General features: G+C 40.1%; 1 pseudogene; it reads left to right on the forward strand.

Annotated features, from left to right (window-relative positions):
• The first annotated feature begins 2,535 nt into the window (after nt 1–2,535).
• LOC127109165 (uncharacterized) lies at nt 2,536–2,635 on the forward strand (annotated as a pseudogene).
• The last annotated feature ends 23,605 nt before the right edge of the window (nt 2,636–26,240 follow it).

Here is a 26,240-nt window from a genome sequence, read left to right on the forward strand (position 1 = left end):
TCATCCATAAATACTTCCATGATGTTTTCGAGAAAGTCGGCGAATATTGCCATCATGCATCTTTGAAAAGTTGCAGGGGCATTACACAGACCAAACGGCATTCGTCTATAAGCGAAGGTACCAAAAGGGCATGTGAACGTTGTCTTTTCTTGGTCATCAGGGTGAATTGGTATTTGAAAGAAGCCTGAATAACCGTCTAGATAACAGAAATGTGAATGTTTAGCTAATCGTTCTAACATTTGGTCAATGAATGGTAAAGGGAAATGATCTTTTCGGGTTGCTTTGTTTAGTTTCCTATAATCAATGCACATTCTCCATCCCGATTCGATTCGTTTAGTTATAGTTTCTCCTTTTTCGTTTTCAATAACGGTTATGCCTCCTTTCTTTGGTACAACGTGTACAGGACTGACCCATTTGCTATCAGATATAGGATATATAATACCTGCTTCCAATAACTTGGTTATTTCTTTCTTTACTACCTCACTTAGGATCGGATTTAGTCTTCTCTGGTGTTCCCTAGAGGTTTTACAGTCTTCTTCTAACATGATGCGGTGCATACAAATAGAAGGGCTTATTCCTTTAAGATCGGTGATGTGGTATCCTAGTGCGGTTGGATATTTCCTTAAGATATGTAAGAGTTTTTCTGTTTCGAGTCTTCCTAGATCTGCATTAACTATCACAGGTCGTTCAAGTTCTAAGTCTAGGAATTCATATCTCAGATTTTTGGGAAGTGTTTTCAAATCAGGGGTTGGTTTGTTAAGACATTGCGTAGGGTCCGGTGTTATTGCTAAGCATTGTTTAGATTTGTCCTCTAAAAGATAGTCTGATGATTTGTCTTCTCCTAACTCTGCTTCTTTTATGCATTCATCGATGATATCCATGAAGTAACATGTATCTTCTATTGCAGGTGCTTTCAAGAATTGGGAAAGAATGAATTCAATTTTCTCTTCACCTACTTCGAAGGTGAGTCGTCCTCGTTTTACGTCTATGATTCCATCGGCAGTTGCTAAGAATGGTCTTCCTAGTATAATAGGTGTAGTATCATCTTCTCTAATGTCCATAATTGTGAAGTCAGTGGGAATGTAAAACTGACCTATGCGTACGGGAACGTTTTCAAGGATTCCTACAGGATATTTGATGGAACGATCTGCTAGTTGCACGGACATTTTGGTCGGTCTTAATTCTCCCATTTCCAGTTTCTTACATATGGATAAAGGCATAACGCTAATTCCGGCTCCTAAATCGCATAAGGCTTTGTCGATGACAAATTTTCCTATGTGACAGGGTATAGAGAAACTACCCGGATCCTTGAGTTTAGGAGGCATGTTTTGGATTATAGCGCTACATTCGGCAGGGAGTGTAACGGTTTCGCTATCCTCAAGTTTCCTTTTATTAGAAAGAATTTCTTTTAAGAATTTAGCATATGAGGGCATCTGCGTAATAGCTTCGGTAAACGGAATTGTAACGTTTAATTGTTTAAGTAGATCAACAAATTTTCTAAATTGGCCCGCATCTTTGGTTTTAACAAGCCTTTGAGGGTACGGTATAGGTGGTTTGTAAGGTGGTGGAGGTACATAAGGTTCCTTCTTTTCTAGGGTTTCCTTATTACTCTCTTCCTTTTCCTTAGGTTCACTTTCCTCAGTTGATTTCTTAGGGTTTTGGTTTTCTATCCTTGGGTCAGACGGTCCTTCCACCTCCGTTCCACTTCTTAATATAATTGCATGAGCTTGGCCTCTCGGATTAGGTTGGGGCTGTCCAGGGAATGTACCAGTTGGGGCAGCAGTAGGTGCTTGTTGTTGAGCTACTTGTGATATTTGTGTTTCTAGCATTTTGTTATGGGTAGCCAAGGCATCTACTTTGCTTGCTAGTTGTTTAAGTTGTTCGCCAGTATGTATGTTCTGGTTTAAGAAATCTTTATTGGTTTGTTGTTGGGAAGCTATAAAGTTTTCCATCATGATTTCCAAGTTGGATTTTCTAGGGGTATTATTGTTAGGATTCGGTTTCTGATATCCCGGAGGTATAGATGGGGCTTGATTTGGAGACTGTCCAGGTGCGTATAAAGCATTATTACTCTTATATGAAAAGTTTGGATGGTTCTTCCAATTTGGGTTATAGGTATTCGAGTAGGGGCTTCCTTGAGCATAGTTTACTTGCTCTGCTTGGATTCCAGTCAAGAGTTGACATTCCGCAGGAGTGTGGCCTTGGATTCCACAGACCTCGCAATTCTGAGTTATAGCAACCACGGCGGCTGGAGGTGATACGTTTAAACTTTCAATTTTCTGGACCAAAGCATCCACTTTTGCATTAACGTGATCAAGGTTACTTATCTCGTACATGCCAGTTTTCGGTTGAGGTTTTTCCACCGTTGTTCGTTCGGTTCCCCACTGATAGTGGTTTTGGGCCATGCTCTCGATGAGCTGGTAAGCATCAGCATAAGGTTTGTTCATTAGTGCACCACCTGCAGCGGCGTCTATTGTTAACCTTGTATTGTATAAGAGACCATTATAAAATGTGTGAATTACTAACCAGTCTCCCAAACCATGGTGTGGGCAAAGTCTCATCATGTCTTTGTATCTTTCCCATGCTTCGAAAAGAGACTCGTTGTCTTTCTGTTTAAATCCGTTTATCTGGGCTCTTAACATAGCTGTTTTGCTTGGCGGAAAATATCGGGCAAGAAAAACTTTCTTCAACTCGTTCCATGTGGTGACTGAGTTGGAAGGAAGAGATTGAAGCCATCTTCTAGCGCTATCTCTTAATGAGAAAGGAAAAAGACGAAGTCGAATTGCCTCTGAAGTGACACCATTAGCTTTAACAGTATCAGCGTATTGAACAAATACGGATAAATGAAGGTTTGGATCTTCGGTAAGATTTCCAGAGAATTGGTTCTGTTGCACAGCCTGCAACAGCGAAGGTTTGAGTTCGAAGTTGTTTGCTTCAATTGCGGGCGGAGCAATACTTGAATGCGGTTCATCTTGCGATGGAGCGGCGTAATCTCTAAGAGCACGAGCTGGTTCTGCCATCTCGGTTAAAGAAGGAAGATCTTTGAGATCAGGAAAGTCTATAGGAGGGAGATTGTTTGCAGCACGATATTCCCGAATTCGTCGTAAGACTCGGAGATATAGTTCGATATCGTTGATTCGTAGATAGAGCGGTTCACCTTGTGAGCGAGTGCGTGGCATACAAATCAACGAAAGAAAGAATAGAAGAAAAAGAAACCTTAGTCTCTACAGCGTAACGGAAGAGTTACGATATCGATTAAATAAAAGTTATCCCCGGCAACGGCGCCAAAAACTTGGCCGCTCGACTGTGTGAGTCGAGAATGGGATACAAACTGCAAGTGCACAGTTCTATCGCGTAGTTTTAAAAGATATCGATCCCATAGGGACTTATGAATCGATATACCGTTATCTAAGGTTACTACGTAAATCTAAGGTTAAAAATGTTTGATTGTTTGGGGAAAAACTAAAGGCTAAACTAAGATCTGGATTAAATATTAATAAAACGGATATCGGTATGTAGTTCGTCAAAACTAGGGAATCAAGTCTTTGTCGGTTTCTTGGTTTTTTAAAATAAATCGTTTTAGTTAACTTTATTGGTTAAAGGTTTTATCTCAAACTCTCGCTCTGTTGAATAAACCATGATTTTATATTAATGTAGTTGTCACTTATAATTAAGTCAAAAACCATATTTTGAAAACAATAAAGTTGCAGAAACTCTTTTTAAGAAAACACTGACCGTTTTAAACACCCTTATCTCAAACTCTCGCTCTGTTGACTTAGGTTATATAATCAAATCCAAATGCTTAACTCTCGTCCTCACATTCAATCTTTAAAAATACTTTTTGGAAAAAGTCAGAATTTAATTAACTCTAAAACTTGCTCTCGCCCTGATCTAGAATTAATGCCTAACTTACACTGTCCAGTTAAAACCTCAAACTCTCGCTCTGTTGATTTTAACTTCTTTATGTCCTTTACTTTTGTAAAAAATCTTGTTATTAAACCTGTAAGTTGAGACCGTAAAAAGATTGATTTTAATTTTAAGTTTAGATAGACCGACTAGTCTTGATCCCTTATTCTGCTTACTTTACATACCGATACCTAGGCGAATTAGCCAGACATGCTAAATAAACAAGAATACATATCATGCATAAACAGACTCATTCCAGGCAGATAATATAGATAAATAATAAAACAAAATATTAAATAATGATTAAAGAACCTGAATGCGTAATACAATAGTCTTGAACACTCCACCACAAGCCGGTAGGATTTGTTCTTCGATTCTTCAATTAAACAATAAATTAAACCAAGGAAATAAAACTAGAATCTAACGTAAGGTTAGATCCGATAAAAAGTTGCACAATAGTTTCCGGTGTAGAAACTATTATGCGAAAAATATCTAAATGCTAAAAAGGGAAAGGTAAATTGCAAGGGAAAAAGAATGTAGAACTTGCAAAAGAAATAAATAAAATAAACAATGTTAAGTTGCTGGAACAGAAAATTAAGCAAAAGCGTGAAAAGAAAATTGGCAGAGCTTCGGCAATATGAGCGTGGAAAAACCGAGAGGCCTTTAGGTTTTTGAGATGGCTATTTATATTGGTGCTGGTAACTGCTTTCCGTTTCTCCCCTTCTTCAACGTGGCTAAATGCACGGCGTGGATATAGGAGACCAACTCCTCAACGTCTCTTCTTCAAGTCTTCTGAGGGCGTTACTTGCGCCAAAAAGGTAGTGGAACGGTGTGACGCTCGTCACACCATGTGTGACGTCCGTCACAAGGCTGTTTTGCGTGACGCTCGTCACGCACCCTATGACGTCCGTCACAGGCACAGCATTGGTGACTTGTGCGCTTTGGGCTGGGCTTTGGCATTTGGTTCCTTTTCTCTCCTTTTTGCACCTTCTTTTCTTCCGTTTTCACTTGTTCTTCAAAATGGACTACCTGAGACAAATAGGAAGAAAATACCACGTAATATCTCATAAAATGCAGTAAACCGAAATAAATAGTCATAGAATTTAATGGAATTAAGTCCTAAAATATGATATAATTTCGTGTTATCAAGTTTTTCGGGTATTCAGACCGTTATGGCGTTCAGGCCAGTTTTTCGGGTATTCAGACCGTTGTGGCATTCAAGCCAGTTTTCCGGTGTTCAGACCGAGGTGGGTGTTCAGACCAGATTTTCCGATATTCAGATCGAAGAAGTTTCCGACGCTCAGGTCGAAGAACTTGTGGCACTCAGGCCAGTTTTCGATATTCAGATCGAAGAAGTTTCCGACGCTCAGGTCGAAGAACTTGTGGCACTCAGGCCAGTTTCCGGTATTCAGACCGAAGTGGCACTCAGGCCAGTTTCCGATTTTCAGATCGAAGAAGCTTCCGAAGTTCAGATTGATGCAGCTTGCGGGACTCAGGCCAGCTTTCCGGTATTCAGACCGAAGTGGCGTTTAGGCCAGTTGTTGGGCATTCAGGCCAATCTCCCGATATTCAGACCGATATCAATACTCTCGTATTCCGATGCTCAGTATTCAAACTGATGAGCGGCGTTCAGGCCATGATGGTATTCTTGTGCTACCATTTATTTTGGTAACCAAGTCAACATGTTGTTTCGGTGTTCAGGCCGACTTTCTCCGTACCAGACGGATTCTTCTTTTGAGGTAGCGTCTTCGCCGATTCTGACAGGCGTTGTTAATTATTTTCCCATCAGAGTGCAAATTGTTCGTCTGTTCTTGGTATTCAATCACTCTTCACCCTGATCATCTGAAAGCCGAGGTTGTTCATATCGACCGGTTCACAGTGGATTGAATAGAGGCAGCTGTAACACCTCAAAATTTACCCTCCTCTCTTGGGACTAGCTTAGCATATTGCATTTCATTTTTAGGACAGTAGGCATTTGTATATGGCATATCATGTGGAAACATTAAGCAAGTCATCCTCCTAGGTCTTTCTCAGAAGATAGAGGGGTTAATAGATGCAAGCCTGAGGGTCTCATGAATTGATCACTAATCATCTGAGGTTTTTGCTTCAATAAGGGTTTCTTGGTTCCTCAAGGAGGTTGGGTATTATCTTGGTTGAAATGGTACATCATCATCATCATGGTTCATTATTTCTGATCAAGTTCCTTGGGATTAGGGTTTTGACCTCTAGTCAACCCTAATCAGTTGCATTATGCCAATCAGGGTTTTTCAAGGAGATGAAGTCTTTAATGAGATGGAGATCATCATATGATTTTATTGAGCTTGTATAAGCTAGGGTTTCATTTTGGAGTTATTTCATCAAGTGGTTGGGGCTCAAAATCATCTGTGCATGGCCAAGTCATCTATCAATCACAAAAGTCAACTGCAAGTCAACTGTTGGATTTGTAGGTGGGAACTGAGTGGAAATACTTCATTCATGTTCAAACAAGTCTCATTTGACATTTCAAACATCAACATTGAAGAATTTAAAGTCAGGACAAAACTTTCCAAAAATAGAAAGTGACTTGTAATTCAAATTTGCCAAAAATGGAAAGGTTTTCAACTCAAGATTACTTCATCAAGAAAGCTTCAAATGAAATTTTGTTGAACATGAAAGTTGTAGATCTTTTTCTCCCATTTCCAAAAAGTCCAAGATCATGGATTTCTCATATGTGGTTAAGGAGATATGATCAAAACTTGACAAAGTGTGTATTGAACTTCAAATGAGCAAACTTTCAAACCAAAATTGGTGCATTGTTTAAGCATTCTACCATTGGAGGGAAAAATTGCAGTTTAAAATTGGTGCATTGTTTAAGCATTCTACCATTGCATTTAGCTCCAAAATGACATTTTGAGTGAATTTGAATCCAAACCCGTGCACTGTTCACCATGCATTTCATGCATAGGGTGAAAATCACAATTTTGCACATACACCACATTCTTTCTAATTCACTTACCATTTGCTTAAACATGATTAGGATCATGATTAGTAGGAGGTATATAACAGAAACCCTAACTGCTTTTCAATAAGAACCTTCATAATTTCAGATCTAGAAAAATATTCACAAAATTCTCTCTCAATTTTTCTTCAAATTTCTTCAAACAAGTTGCATTTCCTTTGGTTGAATCATCATCTGGAAGATTCATGGAGCAAGTTTGGACGTGGAAAGGAGCAAAATCGTGCTTGTTCTGTTCATGCTAGCTGCTTGGAAGCAACAATGGTGATGCAAAGTTCTGGTAGATTCGTGTACAATTGAAGTGCAATCTCTCTTCCAATTACTTGCACAAGCATTATAGAGGAACATTAAAGCCATTACATAGCCTGAATCTCTCCAATTCCAGATCTGGTCTTCAAGAGGTCATGAATCGCATCTCATAATTTTGATTTTTCTTGCTATAAGGTTGTAGATCTAAGTACACTGATGATGCTGAGCTTTAAATCATGCAATTCCATGATGTTTTGAGTTAGATATAGGTGATTTAAGTTGTGATGATGAAACTTGATTGATTCGATTCATGCATGTCTTGATGATTCTTGATGAATGAGTTATGGATTATTGTTGTATGATGAAGGATTTACATGTTGCTATGTCCAATTTTAAAATCTGGAGAAAATGTTCTTGATGTTGATGAACATCCACTGTTCATATGATGAACACGATGAAGAAGATGGACTTGGCTTTAGGCAACGGTTCTGGATCTCTTTGGCCACGAAAAAGCGTTGCTCATGTGTTAGAATAGGGCTGGAACGTGATTGGCTCATGAGAAATTCCATGCGTGCGTTCCTATTGGCCCGAGAGTGTGTTGACTGGCGCTGACTGCCAGCACATAAGTGAAACGCCGCGTTTCACTTAAGCTTGGCGCGCCAATTTTTGAATTGGTCTGGTGTTCGATTCCCCATGGTTCCACAATTTCAAATGCATTTCATTATTTTCCTTTTCTCTCCATGCCATGAACCATGCTTCACATTTCATTTTTCTTTATTTTTTCTCCATCTTTAAAAATTCATATATAATTGAAAAATGATCCAAAAATTGTGAGATTTTTTGCATTGTGTTGCATTTTCTGTCTAGTATTTTTTGATCATTTTTCCATAAATTGTGCATGGCTGAATATTTTTTGGTACTAGGAGACTTGTGCATGTATGCATTTTTGTACCTTGTCTTTCTATATCATTCATGAAATGTTTGATTCTTATCCAATGCTCATGAAATTTTGCATGCTGAAACTAGACACTTTGCTTGATATTTTGGTGTTGATTTGGTATTTTTATCAATTACCATTGCTGTGTTGTGATCATGTTAAGTTAGGTGTGACGATTTGTGTCACACCTTGTGATGTTCAACTTGATTGATGTATTTTCCATGCCAAATGATCTCCAATTGCCTTGATTTTTTGTATGATGCATGCTATGGATGTTTGTATTGCTCATGATTTTTGTTGGAATTTTTGGGATCATTTCTGATTTAATTGATATTTTTCTTTCTGGATGATCACATTTGAGCTTTTGATTTGCCTTGAACTTCATTTGATTGTGAAATACTTGTTCCTTATCCAATGCTTGTGAAATTTTGCACACTATTTCTAGACATGTTGAATGATGTTGTGGCTTTTGTTTGAGGTTTTTACCAATTACCATTTCTGTTTTATGCCTATGCTAACTTGGTGTGACAATTGGTGTCACACATGTGCTTGTTGTGTTTGTCTTGACTTATGCCATGTGATTGCCATGCATAATGATGTCCAATGCCTATAATTTTTTGTGTGATGATCATTTTTTATGTACTGTTTACTCATGAATTTTGCCAAGATTATTTGAATCATTTTTGATTTAATGTGCATTTGTTTCTTCTGATATCACAATGTGGTCACAATTTGCAAACCTTGTCATGTTTGATTCATGAAATGCTTTTGGTTAATGATATTGATATGGGACCTTTTGGAATATGTTCTTGATTGAATGAAGTTGATCCATGTTAAATTTCATGTTCTGTTTTGAATGTTTGACCCTCTTTTGACCCTAGGCTTTGACCTAGTGGTTTGGACTCACTGTTTGGATTGTGGATTTCAGGTTAAACACATTACCATGATGGAGTTTCTCATTCATTTGAGTGGATTAGTTGGTTGATGTTGGCTAATATTGAGTTGTTTTGTAGGTTAATGCCAAGTTATTTGTGTTGTGCCCATTGGCTTGTGGCTTGCACATTGTTGCTTAATGCCTTATCTGTCTGATTGTGTGATTGACTGTTATTTGATTGTCTGAACTTTGTACTGATTTGGTTGATGTTTCCACACGTACCTTAGATGCTTTAAGTTCACTTTGAACTTTGCTTTGCTTGGTTGCTTAACCATTGAGGTATAACTCTCTGACTTCATGTAGTTTGGAAGACCTGTCCTGTTATGTGGGCAGGCACCTGTCTGAAGTCCTCCTTAAGAGGCAATGCTTGTGTTTGTTTATCTTTGTGCCAAGCAGGAAAAGTCCTCTTAAGAGGCAATTGGCAGATAAAAGAGATGTGTAATTCATCTCCTGCTACTTAGTGTGTCATTCACTTTGCTCACACACCTTGTGTTGATGCATTGTGGATAATAGCCCAAGATATATGTTGTGTCAGTCATCTGTGGAGAAGAGTTCCTACATTCTGAACTCCCACATCTTCTATTTTGAGTCAAGCTCTCCCAGGCCAGGGATAAGAGCTGTGAGGTCTTATCCTCACTTCCCATTTCATCTGCTTCACCCTAACTCTCAATGTTAGGGTTAAGAGCTAACTACACCTGATTCCAGTTGGCTTGTGTTTCACAGCCTAACCTTGTATGAGCCCAATTGTGTGCATATAGTGTGTGTGCTTGCTTTGTGTGCTTGTATGTATTTGCCTGTGCTGCTTAGGATAGCTTGCTCCCTGTGCAAGTTAGATAGAAACCTTAACCTAGGACCATGGTGAATTTACATGATAACTATTAGGCTCGAGTCAGGCTCCCTTCTAGTTTGTCATTTCCCTGTTTCTGGTTAGGTTAGAAGTTTCTCCCCTGTTAAGGGGAACTACGTCGCCCTGATCCTCATACCAGATGAGGTACGTAGGCAGGAAATCGTACGAGATCTCTCCGGGCACCCTTTTTTTTGTGTGTGTTTGCTTGACAGCTAGCAGGCTCGAGTACCAGACTCCCTGTTAGCTTGTTTGTTCAACTTTTTTTTGTTGCTTTTTGACGACTCAGCGTCCGGTTAACGCCTTTTGTGTGTGTTTGGAGTCCGACATAAGTCCAGCGATTGGCAGTTGGTTTCCTGTGTGTGTTTGTTGGTTCGGAGTCTGATGTAAGTCCAGCGATTGGCATTCGGTTTCCATGTTTGCTTGTTTGTGTGGAGTCTGACATAAGTCCAGCGATTGGCAGTCGGCTTCCTGTTTGTGTTTTGTTTGGCGTGCGTGAGCCGAACTACGGTAGCTCTGATTCTCATTCCAGATGAGATACGTAGGCATAGGATGCGATATCCTAGCGAGCCCGTTCCCCTCTCTTTCCATCTGTGTTTATTCCAGTGTGTGTGCATTCTTTTGAGCAGTGTTTAGCAACCTTTCTTCTATCCTTTTGAGCGTGGATCCCGTCGAGTACGACGGATGCGTAGGGGTGCTAACACCTTCCCTTCGCATAACCGACTCCCGATCCCATCTCTCTCTGGTCGCGAGACCATGTCTTTTCCAGGTTTACTTCGAGCGTTTCCTTTCCCTCTTTTGGGATAAATAACGCACGGTGGCGGCTCTGTTTGTTTTGTTTTAGCCCGCCGGTTATTTTTCGCGGATGCGACACCGGGGAGAAAAGAAGGACAAAAAGAGAGAGACAAACTAATCTGCAGCAACCTCCAGACAGCTCTGAAAAGTTCACCCTGACTCACACACTTTTTCACCTCCGTCTCACGCGAACCCTAACATTGCTTTAAAAACCCAGCCGTGCCATTCGATTCTAATCGATCCCTCTAATCAGGTTTGCCCTTATTCCCATTGTAGCGGTGTATTCGTCACTTTATGATTTATTGACTAAATCAAAAGCAAAGCATACAAAGAATCGAGTCGCCACCGCACTTTTATTTATCCAAAGGAATGGCTAAAAAGCGAACAAAAGCCTAAGAAGTTTTACACATAGAAAACTAATGAAAAGATCAGAGATCTGGGTAAGGGGTTAATTACGCAATGGGAAGGTGTTAGGCACCCAAAACGTCCTAGGTACTCTTAGGGAGCCCTTTTCACACTTGTTGTACGAAATGTTATTTGTTTATGAAATATTTATTGTGCAAACATGGATTGAAGGGATAAGAAAAGAATACACAAGTTATTATTTTTGTGTGGACCGGCTCAAACATGGATTGGTGGATTATGGTTTTCACCTTATCGACACCCAAGTTCCATTGATATTAACGATACCTGAACCGGCTCAATCATCCTTAATATCAATCATCCATTTTGGTGGATTATAGTTTTCACCTTATCAATACCCAAGGTGCATTGATATTAACGGTACATGAACCGGTTCAATCATCCTTAATATCAATCATCCATTTTGGTGGATTATGGTTTTCACCTTATCGACACCCAAGTTCCATTGATATTAACGGTACATGAACCGGTTCAATCATCCTTAATATCAATCATCCATTTTGGTGGATTATGGTTTTCACCTTATCGACACCCAAGTTCCATTGATATTAAGGATGTCTGAACGACTCAACCATGAATCACGGGTTTGTTGAGAGTCACGAGCATGAAGTTTCGGTTAAGAACCACCCAAAGGGAGTGTACTAGGGTTTAAACCTGCCGAACATGTTCTATCAGAGGTTCCCATAGTCATCATCCCATCTTTCGAATATTATTGGAGGAACGAATACTCGTATTCCAAAAATATTCTCAAGAGAGACTCTTATGATTGTAGTATCGCGTAACAATCGCATCAGATCTTACATCTGAACGACCTCCGCACTACGTCCTAAAAATAGGCCAAGATGGGCTTGGTAAACTAAGGTCCTTGGCTTCTAAGGCACATGATTGAAAGAATAATTCCTAACCATAAATAACTTGTGTGACATTATTAATCCAACACGACCTCCACCAAGTGAATGGACTTGCAAGTCAACTTGTTAAGGAATACTCCACACAAGTCGACAAGACTATGCCATTCTCCTATCCTAAGGTGCACTCGAGTTCGGGTATAGAACTCATCTCACAGAGATCACCAAGCAAAACAGCAATTGTATATCAAGCAATTCAATCATTATAATCAATACAGTTATCCCAAATTCTACAAAAATATGTCATATAACAAATAAACAATATCATACAACAAGTGTGAAAAGTAGGCAATACCACCAAGGAAATCATCCCCAACAGAGTCGCCACTTTTCTGTAGCGGTGTATTCGTCACTTTATGATTTATTGACTAAATCAAAAGCAAACCATACAAAGAATCGAGTCGCCACCGCACTTTTATTTATCCAAAGGAATGGCTAAAAAGTAAACAAAAGCCTAAGAAGTTTTACACATAGAAAACTAATGAAAAGATCAGAGATCTGGGTAAGGGGTTAATTACGCAATGGGAAGGTGTTAGGCACCCAAAACATCCTAGGTACTCCTAGGGAGCCCTTTTCACACTTGTTGTACGAAATGTTATTTGTCTATGAAATATTTATTGTGCAAACATGGATTGAAGGGATGAGAAAAGAATACACAAGTTATTATTTTTGTGTTCGAACGGATGAACCCGTTGCCTACGTACCTTTCCATGGAAGGTAAGGATCAAAACGCCGTAGTTCGGCTAAAAGATTTCCAAAATATGAGTGGGTTCATTTTAAAACAAAAGCCCTAAGGTCTTTCGTTATCCACGGGAGAAAACTCAACCTTATACAAACAACAAGTCCACCATGTGAGAAAAGCTTCAACTTGCTAGTGAGGGGTTAACCCTATAATAAGCAAGGAAGTCTTACAATTCAATCACTAAGGACAAAAGGTGAGATTAACATCAACCAACTAGGATAAATCAAACCTATGGCTAATGTATGAAAACTTATCAAGAATGGACAAAGCCACAAAACAATTGAATGAGTTGGATTAACCAATTAGAATTTATTCACAAAAGATGGTCAAGGTATGATTAGAATTCAATTCAAAGAAGTATTATGAAATGGAGTTTGGAAAATCAAAGGCCTAAAGCCTAGGTTTCTAATTTGAAAAGAAGTGAAAATGTTTGCACAATATTTTTCAGGTTTTTAGATTAACATGCAAATGGAGGTTTAAAGAAACAAAAAGGTGGGAGGGTGAGGGAGTGTAAAACTTCTTAGATGTTCACCTCTTGAGATCATATGTAGATGATTCAAGTGATTCCTTTGGAATAAGGCAACAATGCAAATAAGCAAATGAAATGGATATCGGATGCCAATCAATGGACTTATACCAATCTCACAAACAAACATGGATACCGGATACCAATCAATGGATTTACACCAATCTCCTAAAACAAAACAATGATACCAGATGCCAATCAATGGACTTACACTAATCTCACAAACAAACATGGATACCGGATACCAATCAATGGATTTACACCAATCTCCCAAAACAAACATGGATACCAGATGCCAATCAATGGACTTATACTAGTCTCCCACCATATCATAGGAACAACTGCCAAGTAATGGACTTATGCTTGTCTCCTCCATGGACAAAGAAAAAAATGCTATAAAACAAAGTTTATGAAATGATATACAAATGATGATGATAAATGCACAAAGGCACACTCAAGCAACTATGCACAGATGAATCAAGTAAGCAAACACACAAGTCAATTAGCACACACTATATACAATCAATCAGGCTCAAGCAAGGTTAGACTTTACAGTCAACTGGAATGGGGTATGTTGTGCTCTTAACCCTAACATTGAGAGTTAGGGTGAAGCAGATGAAATGGAGATGAGGGGTGTGCCTCATAGCTCTTATCCCTGGTCAGGGAGAGCTTTAAACAATAGAATGTGTGGGAGTTCAGAATGTTGGAACTCTTCTCCACAAATGATTTGACTCTATAAGATCTTGGGTTAATATCCATAATGCATCAACATGTTATGTGAGCAAAGTGGATGACACACTGAATAGTAGGAGATGGGCTACACATCTCTTTTATCTACCAATTGCCTCATAAGAGGACTTTTCCTGCTTGGCACAAAGAGTAAACAATCACAAGCATTGCCTCTTAAGGATGACTTCAGACAGGTGCCTGCCCACATAACAGGACAGGTCTTCCAGACTACATGAAGAAGAGAGGTTATACCTAAGTGGTTAAGCAACCAAGCAAAAGCATGTTCAAAATGAACTTAAGCAACTTATGTACCTGTGGAAACATCAAACAAATCAGTACAACTATACAGACAAACAACCAATAATTAATATCAGACTGTCAAACCCAATAAGCAAAGGGCATAAGCCACAAGTCAAGCTCAAATGAATTAACAACCCTACAAAACACACAATGTTAGTAGTCAAAGGAAAACATCAAATGCTCAAATGATGGAGCATCATGAACCATATAACTTGGATGTTCAACCTGAAATCAAAGCTCAAACATGAGAGGCAAACCACTAGGTCAAATCCTAGGGTTAAAGATGGAGAAAAAATTCAAAACAGAAGCTGAAAATTAACATGAATCAACTTCAAACACATCTTGAAACAATCCAAAAGGTCTCACATCAATATCGTATACCAAAAGCATTTCATGATCAATTGAAGTTCAAGGCAATTTTAAAGCTCAAATGTGACCAACCAGAATGAAAAATCTCAATTAAATCAGAAATCAGTTAAATAATTCCAAGAAAATTCATGCTTATTCACAACATTCATATCAAGCATCACACAAAAAATCAGAGCAATTGGAATTCAATTAGGCATGGTAAACACATCATATAAGATGAACAAGCAAAGGTGTGACACAAATTGTCACACCTACATTCACATGATCATAAAACAGCAATGACACATGATAAAAATACCAAATCAACACCATAATTTCAAGCAAAGTGTCTAGTTTCATCATGCAAATTTTCAGATTCATTGGATTAAAGCTCAGCATTTCACAAATGATATGGCAAGGCAAGGTACAAAGTGCATACATGTTTACAAACCCTAGCACAAAATATTTTCCATCCATGCACAATTTATGGAACAATGATCATAAAATACTAGACAGAAAATGTGACATCATGCAAAAAACCTCATATTTTTTGGAGCAATTTTCAATTATATATGGATTTTATAAGATGATGAAAAATTAAAAAATATATGTGAAGCATATACATGACCACATGGAAGGATAGGAGAAAATCAGCATGGCATTTGGATATGTCTCCGCTGGGAATCGAAGGCGGAGCGAATTTTAATTGTGATTGGCGCCAAACTGCAAAATGCAGCGTTTCATTAAACGCTGGCTCTGGCCAATCAAAATGCGCGCATGGGCGCTGGCATGCACCAATCACGTGCAAGCCCTAGCAAACAATAGGCAACGCATTTTCATGGCCAAACTGGATCTAAACCGTGGCCTATTCTCTGAATCATCTTCTTCCTCACGCGTGCATGAACAGTGAGTGTTCATCAACACTCAAGAACAAATTCTCCAAAATTCCAAATTAAACATATCATTATGCAGCACATACATCATAGATCATGAATCAAGGCATGGCTAAGCATATAACATCACACATCAAGTGAATCGAGCAAAACAAATTTCATCATCAAAACTTTAATCTACCATATCTAACACAATAATGCATGGAAATTAATGATTCGAAGCTCAGAATGATCACAACAACAAGACCTACAACATTAGCATAAGAAATTTGAGAAAAGAGAGAATCAATTTTGTGACCTCTTGAAGTGTAGAATTAGAATTGAGTGATTCAAGGCTTTGCAATGCTCAAAAGTTCTTCCAGGAAGCTTGTACAAGTGAATGGATGAAAGATCAAAGGTCAATTGAACTTGCTTTCAACAGAATTCGATTTCACCATTAATGCTTCCAAGCATCAAGATGCTTCAATCATACACGAATTCTCTTGGATCTATGTTCAATCTTGCTCCATGATGCTTCAGAATGATGAATTAAGCAAAGGAAATGGATCTTGATTCAAGAAATTTGAGAGAAAATTTGAGAGAAAAAGTGTGAAAAATTTCTAGATCTGAAAATTGTGATTGTTGTTAGCTGAAAACAGTTAGGGTTTGCGTTATATACTCCCTCCTAATCATGCTCTTAATCATGTTTAAGCAAATGGTAAATGGATTAGCAAAAATGTGGTGCTTGTGCAATTTAGCAATTTCACCCTATGCATGAAAATGCATGGTGAACAGTACACGAAATGCATTTGAATTCACTTAAAATTTTGTCTTGGAGCCAATGGAAGTGGAAAAAAGATCAAATAATGTACCAATTTTAAATTCCATAATTTCCCTCCAAAAATCAAGTGAATTTGCAAATGTTTATATGATGGTAATTGATGAAATGCAATGCATGATTTTGAAAGTATAGGTCAAGAGAAGAATTTAGCAAAAAGAACCACTTGAATTGGAGCTTTGGTTGCGAAATTATGGCCATTTGAAGTTCAATGTACATTTTGCCATGTTTTGATCATATCTCCTTAACCACACATGAGAAATTGATGATCCTGGACTTTTTGGAAATGGGAGAGAAAGATCTACAACTTTCATGTTCAAAAAAATTTCATTTGAAGCTTTTTTGGTGATGTAATTTGAAGTTGAAGTTAGGTTAAAACCTTTCCATTTTTGGCAAATTTGAATTATAGGTCACTTTCTATTTTTGGAAAGTTTTGACCTGACTTTATTTTCTTCAATGTTGATGTTTGAAATGTCAAATGAGACTTGTTTGAACATGAATGAAGTATTTCTAATCACTTCCCACCTCCAAATCCACTATTGACTTTCTAGGCCTCCAATTGATCTGGCAATGTTCTGATGGAGTTCAAGCCTCTACCACTTGGGATTTTGATTCAAAATGATATCATAGCTCATATGAACTCTTGATAATGATTGTGGTGTCAAAATTCTCAAGAATGGCCACCATCTATGGCTTAATGACTGCCTTTGACTGCTTTGACTGTTGATTGTTTCATCTGCAAGACAAGGGTTAGATGACATATTTTTTTACTTTTGGTTAGTGGTAAAAAGAAAAGCAATGATATACAAATGCAAAACATGCTTGGTGATCAAGAACCACTCTCAAAAGATAACCAACCCACAGGGAAGGAGGCAAGGTGCACTATGATCCTTGAGGCAATGCAATGATATGATATGATGCCATGAGGGATCTTAGGGACAAAATTGGGGTCTTACACCCATTACTCTATGCTTTCAATTTGAATTCTTTAAATGTATGAGGTATCGTTAGGTTTTGCCCACGGGTTCAGATATGCATGAATGTATAAAACAATACCTTGAATGTTTAATCACTTAACTTCTGAAATGGAGACCACGGGGTTTGGGGTTTCTGAGATTGTACTGTTATCCATGAAGAACCTCAAAACCTGCAGGCGCTCGCTAGCACCTCGCTAGGCGAGCATGCACCGAAGCTTCACTAAGCTTTTGCTAAGCGAAGCAGCAGCGATCACGACAACAGTTGTTTTTTTCTGTTTGCTCTAATATGTTTTGTGTTTGTCATGGCATTATTTTCTCCTAATTATCTCCTGTTACTCTGACCTGTTTGTTGAGTTTTTGTGAGGGTTCACATGACTTTAGAAGAGATGGCTTGCTTGGTATTCCACTTTATTTGTGGGATACCACATGGAGGTTTATTCTGATTACCCGTACTGACTCGCTTTCTTTGATGGTGCTAGCTTGAGAGATCTCCGGGTTTCTTGTTCCTTTAGTTGCTGGTACTTCGGATTTTTATTCGTGCGGTAGACCTCTTGTTCCCTTTATTTTCCCCGCATTTTACCGCTTTCTTAGCTGGAAGACCTCGATAGGAGGCAATGTTTTTCTGTGTTTATTTTTGTGCCTGAAGACCTCCAAGAAGAGGCACCAGTGCTAAAGACCTCCATGAAGAGGCAATTGACGGATAAAAGGGATTTGTAGTCAATCCCCCGTTATTCATTGCGTCGTTCTTTAAGATTACACTACGTGTCGATGCTTCAGAACAAAAGCCCAAGATCTTTTGTCCGGTCGGTCAGTGGAGAGGGTTCCACCTTTCTGAACCCCCACGCTTTGTCATGAGCTTACCCTGTCCAGGGTTAAGAGCTATGAGGTCTTATCCTTATCACCCTTTTGATCTGCTCACCCTGACGTTCAGTGTTAGTGGTTAAGAGTCCATTCGATTACCCTCCCATGGCTTGTTTGTCGAGGTTAATATGACCCCTCTTGACTAAAGCCCTACCCATGTATGTTTGAGCCCCTTTGTTGGCGTGTTTAATTTATGCATGTTTGTTTTGTATGGTGTGATCGTCTCCCCATAGGATTGCTAGACTTTGTATAGTCTCTCGTTTGCATGTCAATTAAGGCAGCGCTGTTCCTTCGTCTAGGACTTCCTTTTTGCATGAGCATCCCTAAAACGCAAACAACTCATTGATTTTCCTTCTCCTAAGAACACGTTAACTCCTTCTACTATAGGCGAGTAAGTCTCCAAAGGTTGAGCATCCGGTAGATTGCGTAGTAACGTCGTTCGCCCAAAACCAACCCCATAGTTAGCTGAACTACGTTTTGCTCTGATTCTCATTCCAGATGAGATACGTAGGCATAAGACGCGATGTCTTACCGAGCACACTTCCCCTTAACCCTTAGGAATCCGAGCTACGAAGACTCTGATTCTCATATTCAGATGAGATACGTATGCAGTGGATGCGACATCCGTGTGAGTCATTTTATTTTGACCCCTCTTTTAATAAATAGTACATTGGATAAACCCACACCTTTTAGACAAGAACAACAAGAGTGGATCCCGTAGAGTACTACGGATGCGTAGGGGTGCTAATACCTTCCCTTTGCATAATCGACTCCCGAACCCAAGATTTGGTTGCGAGGCCTTGTCTTTTCCTTTCCTTTTTCCAGGTTTACTTCGAGCGTTTCCTTTCCTTCCTTTGGGATAAATAACGCACGGTGGCGACTCTTCTGTCTTTTCCTTCTTCGCCGGTTGTTTTTTTTCACCTCCTATATTTTTTAGGCTGTGACACCACTCTCGTGGAAAAACCGTATTTAATAGATTTTCACGCTTTTGTGATAAAGTTAATTAAATTTAAATTAAAAACTTCAGCCTAAAAGATTGTTTGAAAAAAAGGGTTTTCACCGATTATTATTAAATCCCATCAAATTAAGTTGTTACATACCGATACCGGTAGTTTAGCCGGACATATTAAATAAGGCAAACACAAGGCATAAACAGATCAACATTGCGGCAAACATGCTTATAATAATAAATGGGCAATAACAATAATAATTCAATAAAAACCTGGAGATCGAAGTAACAGAGTATAGCGATTCTTGGAGTACTTGAGCAGTTCTCCACAAGTCGGTAGGCTTTGCTGCTTCAATACTAATTACTACTAAAATTAAATAAAGTGTAGTAGTTCCCCAGTGTAGGAAACTACTACTATGGCTAACTGGAAAACAGAAAGGAAAAAAGGAAACTCTAAAAAGAATGGCGAATAAAATAAGGCAACGGAAACAAGGTTGCTGGAAAGAAAAAAAATTCTAAAAGCTAGAAAGCTGTACAACTAAATTGCAGAGCGTAAGTGTAAAAGTAGGCGTCCTCAATTTTTCCCATTTTGGTCCTTTATATAGTGCTCCTTTAGGTCTTGGTGGTTGAGATATTCAAGGAAGACTTGGTCTTGAATGAGGAATCTGTGGGAATAAGTTGTTGGAGGAAATTTAGGCACGTTTGGGTGCCTGTGGCTGACTGTTTCAAAGCGCATATTGTGGCCGCGTGACACTCGTCATGGGCCTGTGACGGTCGTCACAGTCTGGGTTGTGACGAGCGTCATGAATCTGTGACGGTCGTCACATTAGCAAAATCGGCATAATCTGGTTTTCTGCTTTTTCTATGCTTTCTCACCTGTTTCTTCTTCTTTTTCTTCCTTTTCTTCACTATGCTCTTTAATGCATGGAGATTTAAATACCTGGAAAAACAACACCAATACTTGCGCAATAATCGGGATATTAATCAAAATGGTGTGATCTTTGAGTGTAAATTAAGGCAATTATCTGATGTGTTTTCGCGTTATCACTTACTTTTGATTTAGTCAATAAATCTAAAGGTAACGAATACCCCACTACAGAAAAGTGGCGACTCTGTTGGGGAGTGTCTTCCTAGTGGGTTTAGCCTACTTTTTGCTAGTTGTATTGTATGTTTATATTTATTTGTGACATATTTTTGTGCAAATTTGGGATGACTGTATTGTTTGTAATGCATGAATTGCTTGATATATCAATTGCTTGTGTGCTTGGTTGTCTCTTGTGAGATGAGTTCTATACCCGAACTCGAGTGCACTTATGATAGGAGAATGCATAGTCGTGTTGACTTGTGTGGAGTTATTCCTTAGCAAGTTAACTTGCAAGCCCATTCACTTGGTGGAGGTCTTGTTGGGATCAATAATGTCACACGAGTAGTCATGGTTAGGCATTACTCTTTCCAATATAAACCTTAGAAGCCAAGGACCTTAGATTACCTAGCCCATCTTGGCCTACTTTAGGACTTAGTGCAAAGATCGTTCAAGTGTAAGATTTGATACGATTGTTATGTGACACTACACTCATAAGAGTCTCTCTTGAGAATATTTTTGGAATACGAGTAGTCGTTTATCCGATATTATCCGAAAGATGAGATGATGACTATGGGGACCTTTTTTAGAACATGATTGTCAGGTTTAACCATAGTACACTCCCTTTGGGTGGTTCTTAACCGAGACTCAATGCTCGTGAGTTGCAACAAACCCTTGATTCGCGGTTGATCCGTTCTCGTATATCCTCAATATCAATGGAACTTGGGTGTTGATAAGGTGTAAACCATAATCCACCAAAATGGATGATTGGTATTGAGGATGACTTGATCCATCCCGTGACCTTTGTGTGGTGTGACTTGCTTGATCCTTGAGTGTGATTGTTGCATCCATGCATTCATACATTCATGCACATCCATATCATCAATAATGAGAAAATTTTCAAGGAACTTAAGAGGTCTATTTGCAAATTCTCAGAAATGGATAAGCAAAGAAGGAATACGAAGAAGTACAATTTCATACAACCCGACTTGAAAGAGTTAAGGAGTTTGACATCCTATGTATTAGATCCCTTGGAGTTCAAAGCTCGTCATGGGAAGCTTCTGTCTATTCTTTCTGCTGAGGTGGATGAAGGTCCGATGAGTGTGTTAGTGCAGTTCTACGATCCTCTGTATCGGTGCTTCACTTTTCCGGATTTCCAGCTTTTGCCTACACTTGAGGAGTATGCCTACCTTGTGGGTATACCTATCTTGGATCAGTAGCCGTTCAGTGGCTTGGAGAGAGTTCCTTCTTCCCAAGAGATTGTTGATCTGCTTCATATAGATGTATATGAGATTGTTGCTCATATGACTACCAAAGGTGGAATTCAAGGTCTCCCAGCTGATTTTCTCATTGCCCAAGCTACTTTGTTTGGGAAGGCCATGAGTGAGGACGCCTTTGAAGCCATATTTGTGTTTCTCATCTATGGGCTAGTGTTATTTCCCAACATCGACAATTTTGTGGATGTGAACGCTATTAGGATTTTCTCTACTCTTAATCCTGTTCCGACTCTATTGGGTGACACTTATTTCTCTTTGCATAGGAGGAATGCAAAAGGTGGTGGATCCATTGTGTGTTGTCTGCCTCTGCTATACAAGTGGTTTATTTTGCACTTACCACAGACGCTTGCCTTCAAAGAGAACAAGGGATGTCTACGGTGGTCTACGAGACTCATGTCTCTCACTAATGATGATATCTTTTGGTTTAACCGTGTGTATGATGATGTGCAGATTATTGACTCTTGTGGTGAATTCTCCAATGTGCCTCTTCTTGGTACATGTGGTAGAATCAATTACAACCCTGTTTTAACTCGCCGTCAGCTTGGGTTCCCCTTAAAGGATAAACCTAACAACATTCTGTTGGAAGGTGTGTTCTTTCAAGAGGGTAAAGATCCCCAAAACTTGAAGGGCAGAATGATCCGCGCCTGGCGCAACATTCATAAGAAGGGAAGGAAGGAGCTTGGTCCAAAGAATTGTATTGCTTTGGAACCCTACATCGCTTGGGTGAGAAGGAGAGCCCTTGAGTACCGTATGCCTTATGACTATCCGAGACCTACCCCTATGGTTATAGTTGGGACTTCAACCCTCCCTAACCAAGGAGTAGAGGAGTTAAGAGATGAAAACCGTTCGCGTGCTTGGGTTCGTGAGCGAGAGGAACTTCTTCAGCAGCTCAGAGATAAGGATGCTATGATAGAATTTCTGGAGCATCAGGTTATTGATGAGCCTGATGATGTAGTTATTTCTCTTCTTCCTCAGTCATCCATGTTTTGGAAGAGGAAGTATGATCGACTCGCCAAGGACAAGGCAAATATGGAAGCAGCTTATGAGAGAGAGGTGAAGAGGCTTCATGCAGCTTATCTTCCTGTCTCGAGAGCTTTGGACGATTGTTTCTAGGGCTCTATAGGATGTTCACTCTCCTTCTCTCGTATTATATTTGGTTACCAAGACTGTACTTCTTCATTGGTGTAAAACTTTTCCAAATATTATTGCTATGAGAATTCCATATATGTCTTAAAAGATCAATATTTCCAAATATTTGCAAATAGATCTCTATAAAGTTCCTCTGATTAAAAGCAAATCATATGCACAAACATTGCATGCATCATATGCATAAGCAGGTTTTGTTCAACTCTTGATCAGTGGTCTACCTCTTTTCTCTTCATTTATTTTGAAGACAAGTTGACGCATCGGTATAACACGAGAGCCAATCTTCCAAAACTGATGGAGCATCTAGAGAAAGAGAACCGGGAATTGAAAGAGGAAGTAGCTAGGCTGACTACCATGATGGAGTCAGTCCTGGCTACCCGGAGCCAATCATCGCCAACTCGTGCAACTCCACCCGCGAGGATTGTTATATATGAGGTAGCTTCTTCTACTGTGCCTGCCCCAACAACTCGTTTTGCGCCTACCATGCCATCCGGGTTCCCTTGGGGAATGCCCGCCAACTTTGTGCCCGAGTGTTTTGCTCCAACTCTCGCTTCTCAGTCGGCATCTAGCCCGGTCCTTTCTGTGCCACCTCCCGTTGTGCACACTTTACCTAGAGTTGAAGACACCATCTATCATTCTGAGCCATCTGAGGGCCCAAATGTTTATGAGAAGATGGACGAGATGAAAGACCAATTCCTTGAGCTGCGCAAGGAACTGAAGACTCTAAGGGGTAAAGACCTCTTCGGTAAGAGTGCTGCTGAGTTGTGCCTTGTGCCCAACGTCAAAATCCCTGTTAAATTCAAAGTACCTGACTTTGAGAAATACAAGGGAAACACATGCCCTCTCATCCATCTTGTGATGTATGCTCGCAAGATGTCAACTCAAACAGACAATGATCGGCTTCTTAACCACTACTTCCAGGATAGCCTGTCTGGTGCTGCTCTCCGGTTGTACATGGGTCTGGATAGCGCGAACATCCGCTCCTTCAATGATCTTGGCGAGGCCTTCGTAAAGCAATACAAGTACATTATGGATATGGCTCCTTATAGGGACCAACTGAGGGCGATGTCCCAGAAAGAGAAAGAGATTTTCAAAGAGTACGCCCATAGATGGCGCGAATTGGCAGCTCAGATAGTTCCACCTCTTGAAGAGAAAGAAATGACAAAGATCTTTTTGAAGACTTCGAGTTCTTTCTACTACGAAAAGATGATTGCCAGTGCTCCCTTGGACTTCATCGAAATGGTGAATATGGGAATGAGACTGGAATAAGGGGTCCGCGACGGACGTTTGACTAAAGATGAAGGCTCTTCGGCAAAGAAGAAGGAGGGAGAGGCACATGATGTGTCTTCCCATATCAAAAGAAGGCCCTCTGTGAAGAGGGAGAACGTGCGCTCTGCCGTCAGCCAACACCAGGTGGCTCATATAGCACCTGCCTTCCGAGAAGTTCATCATAATCAACAACAACAACATCAACAATATCAACAACAACATCATCCATAACAGCAGGCCTACCAGCCTCGAAACAACAATAACACCAGCACCAGCTACGATAGGAAGAGGGTCACTTTTGATCCAATTCCAATGACATATGCTGAACTCTATCTGTCTTTGATAGACAGAAAGCTAATCACTCCACGAGATTTTCCTGCTGTACCAACCAACCCTCAGTGGTGGTAGAAGCCAGAACTACATTGTGTATATCATTTTGGTGCTCCCGGACATGATATGGAGAATTGCTAACCCCTGAAGACCAAGGTGCAAGACCTTGTGAGAAGTGGGATTTTGTTTTTCGAGGACGTAGGTCCTAACGTAAAGCAGAACCCATTGCCCGAGCATGGGAAAGCTGTTGTGAATATGTTCAGGGTTGCCCTGGCAAATACAAAGTCCTATATGTCAATGATATCAGGCAATCTTTGATCGAGATGCACAAACTGTTGTGTGGATACAGTCATTATGAGCATGACCATGATAGGTGTCAGGTGTGCACTATCAACGAAAGAGGATGCCGACAAGTTAGGAAGGACATCCAAGAGATGCTGGATCAGGCAATGATCGAGATACTTCAGAATTGCAACGAGGATGAAGTTGATGTTATCTCTCCTGTATTCAGGATACCAGATCCTGTTGTTGTCAAATATGATGGCAGCAAGAAGAAGGTATCTCCATCTCTTGTAATTAAGTCAGCGGGCCCTGTCCCGTATTCATTAGACAAGGTTGTTCCCTACAGATATAATGCAGTAATGCTAGAAGATGGAAAGGAGGTGCCGTTGCCCTCGACTTTCGTAGTAAGCATTTCTGACGTCAGTGGTGTGACCCGTAGTGGTCGTGTTTTCTCGGCGCAGCCGAAACTCCATGAAGACGTATTGAAGAAAACTGTTGTTAATTCTGCTGGTCATGTGGGGACTTCTTCTTCTAATCCTGCTGTGAAGGGTGTTGACCCTGTTGTTGATAAATCTGTGAAAGCTCCTGTCCTGGTTGGCCAGCATGGCATTTTGAAAGAGGACTGTGATTAGGGGTGGCAAAACGGGCTCGGCCCGCGGGGAATGCCCGTTTTGCCCGCACTTTTGTGCGGGGCGGGCCAAGGATTTAGGCCCTCACCCTCAAATGTGTCCGCCCCGCCCCGCCCCGTTTTTTTTGCGGGTTTTTGCGGGCACGTGTATTTACATATATTTTTGCATTTTTAGGCTTAAAGAGTGCAGTGCCCGCGGGCTTTCCCCGCCCCGCCCTCACTTTTTTGTGGGGCGGGTCTAAGTTTTAGGCCCGCATCCTCAACTATGACCGCCCCGCCTCGAAAATACATGCCCGTTTGCCACCCCTAACTGTGATGAGATGCTAAGGCTCATCAAGAGGAGCGAGTATAATGTTGTTGACCAGCTGCTACAAACTCCATCAAAGATTTTTGTCTTATCTTTGTTGATGAATTATGAGCCACACCTTGAAGCTTTGCAAAGGGTGTTGAACGTAGCATACGTGGATCACGATGTCACCATTGAGCAGTTTGATAGCATTGTTACAAACATAACCGCTTGTAAAAATTTGACCTTTTGTGATGCTGATCTTCCCGAGGAGGGAAAAGACCACAATTTGGCTCTACACATTTCAATGAATTGTAAAGATGATGCCTTGTCTAATGTGTTGGTAAACACATGATCATCACTTAATGTGTTGCCAAAATCCACTCTGGCGAAACTTTCTTACTAGGGGCCTCCCATGAGGCAGAGTGGAGTGGTAGTGAAAGCTTTTGATGGATCAAGGAAAACTGTGATCGGCGAAGTAGAACTCCTGATCAAGATTGGATGTAGTGATTTCCATATCACTTTCCAGGTCATGGACATCCATCCATCTTATAGCTATTTGCTTGGCAGACCTTGGATTCACGAGGCAGGCGCCGTGACATCCACCCTATACCAGAAATTGAAGTTTATAAAAAACAAGAAGTTGGTGGTGATAGGGGGAGAGAAGGATCTCTTGGTTAGCCATTTATCTTCCTTTTCCTATATTGATGCTGAGGATGAGGTTGGGACTCCGTTCCAAGCCTTGTCTATTGCTGAGCCTTCAAGGAAAGGACCTTCATCATTTGCTTCCTACAATGATGCTAAGTTG

This window comes from Lathyrus oleraceus, chromosome 7 (assembly GCF_024323335.1).
Source record: "Lathyrus oleraceus cultivar Zhongwan6 chromosome 7, CAAS_Psat_ZW6_1.0, whole genome shotgun sequence".
Lineage (NCBI taxonomy): Eukaryota > Viridiplantae > Streptophyta > Magnoliopsida > Fabales > Fabaceae > Lathyrus > Lathyrus oleraceus.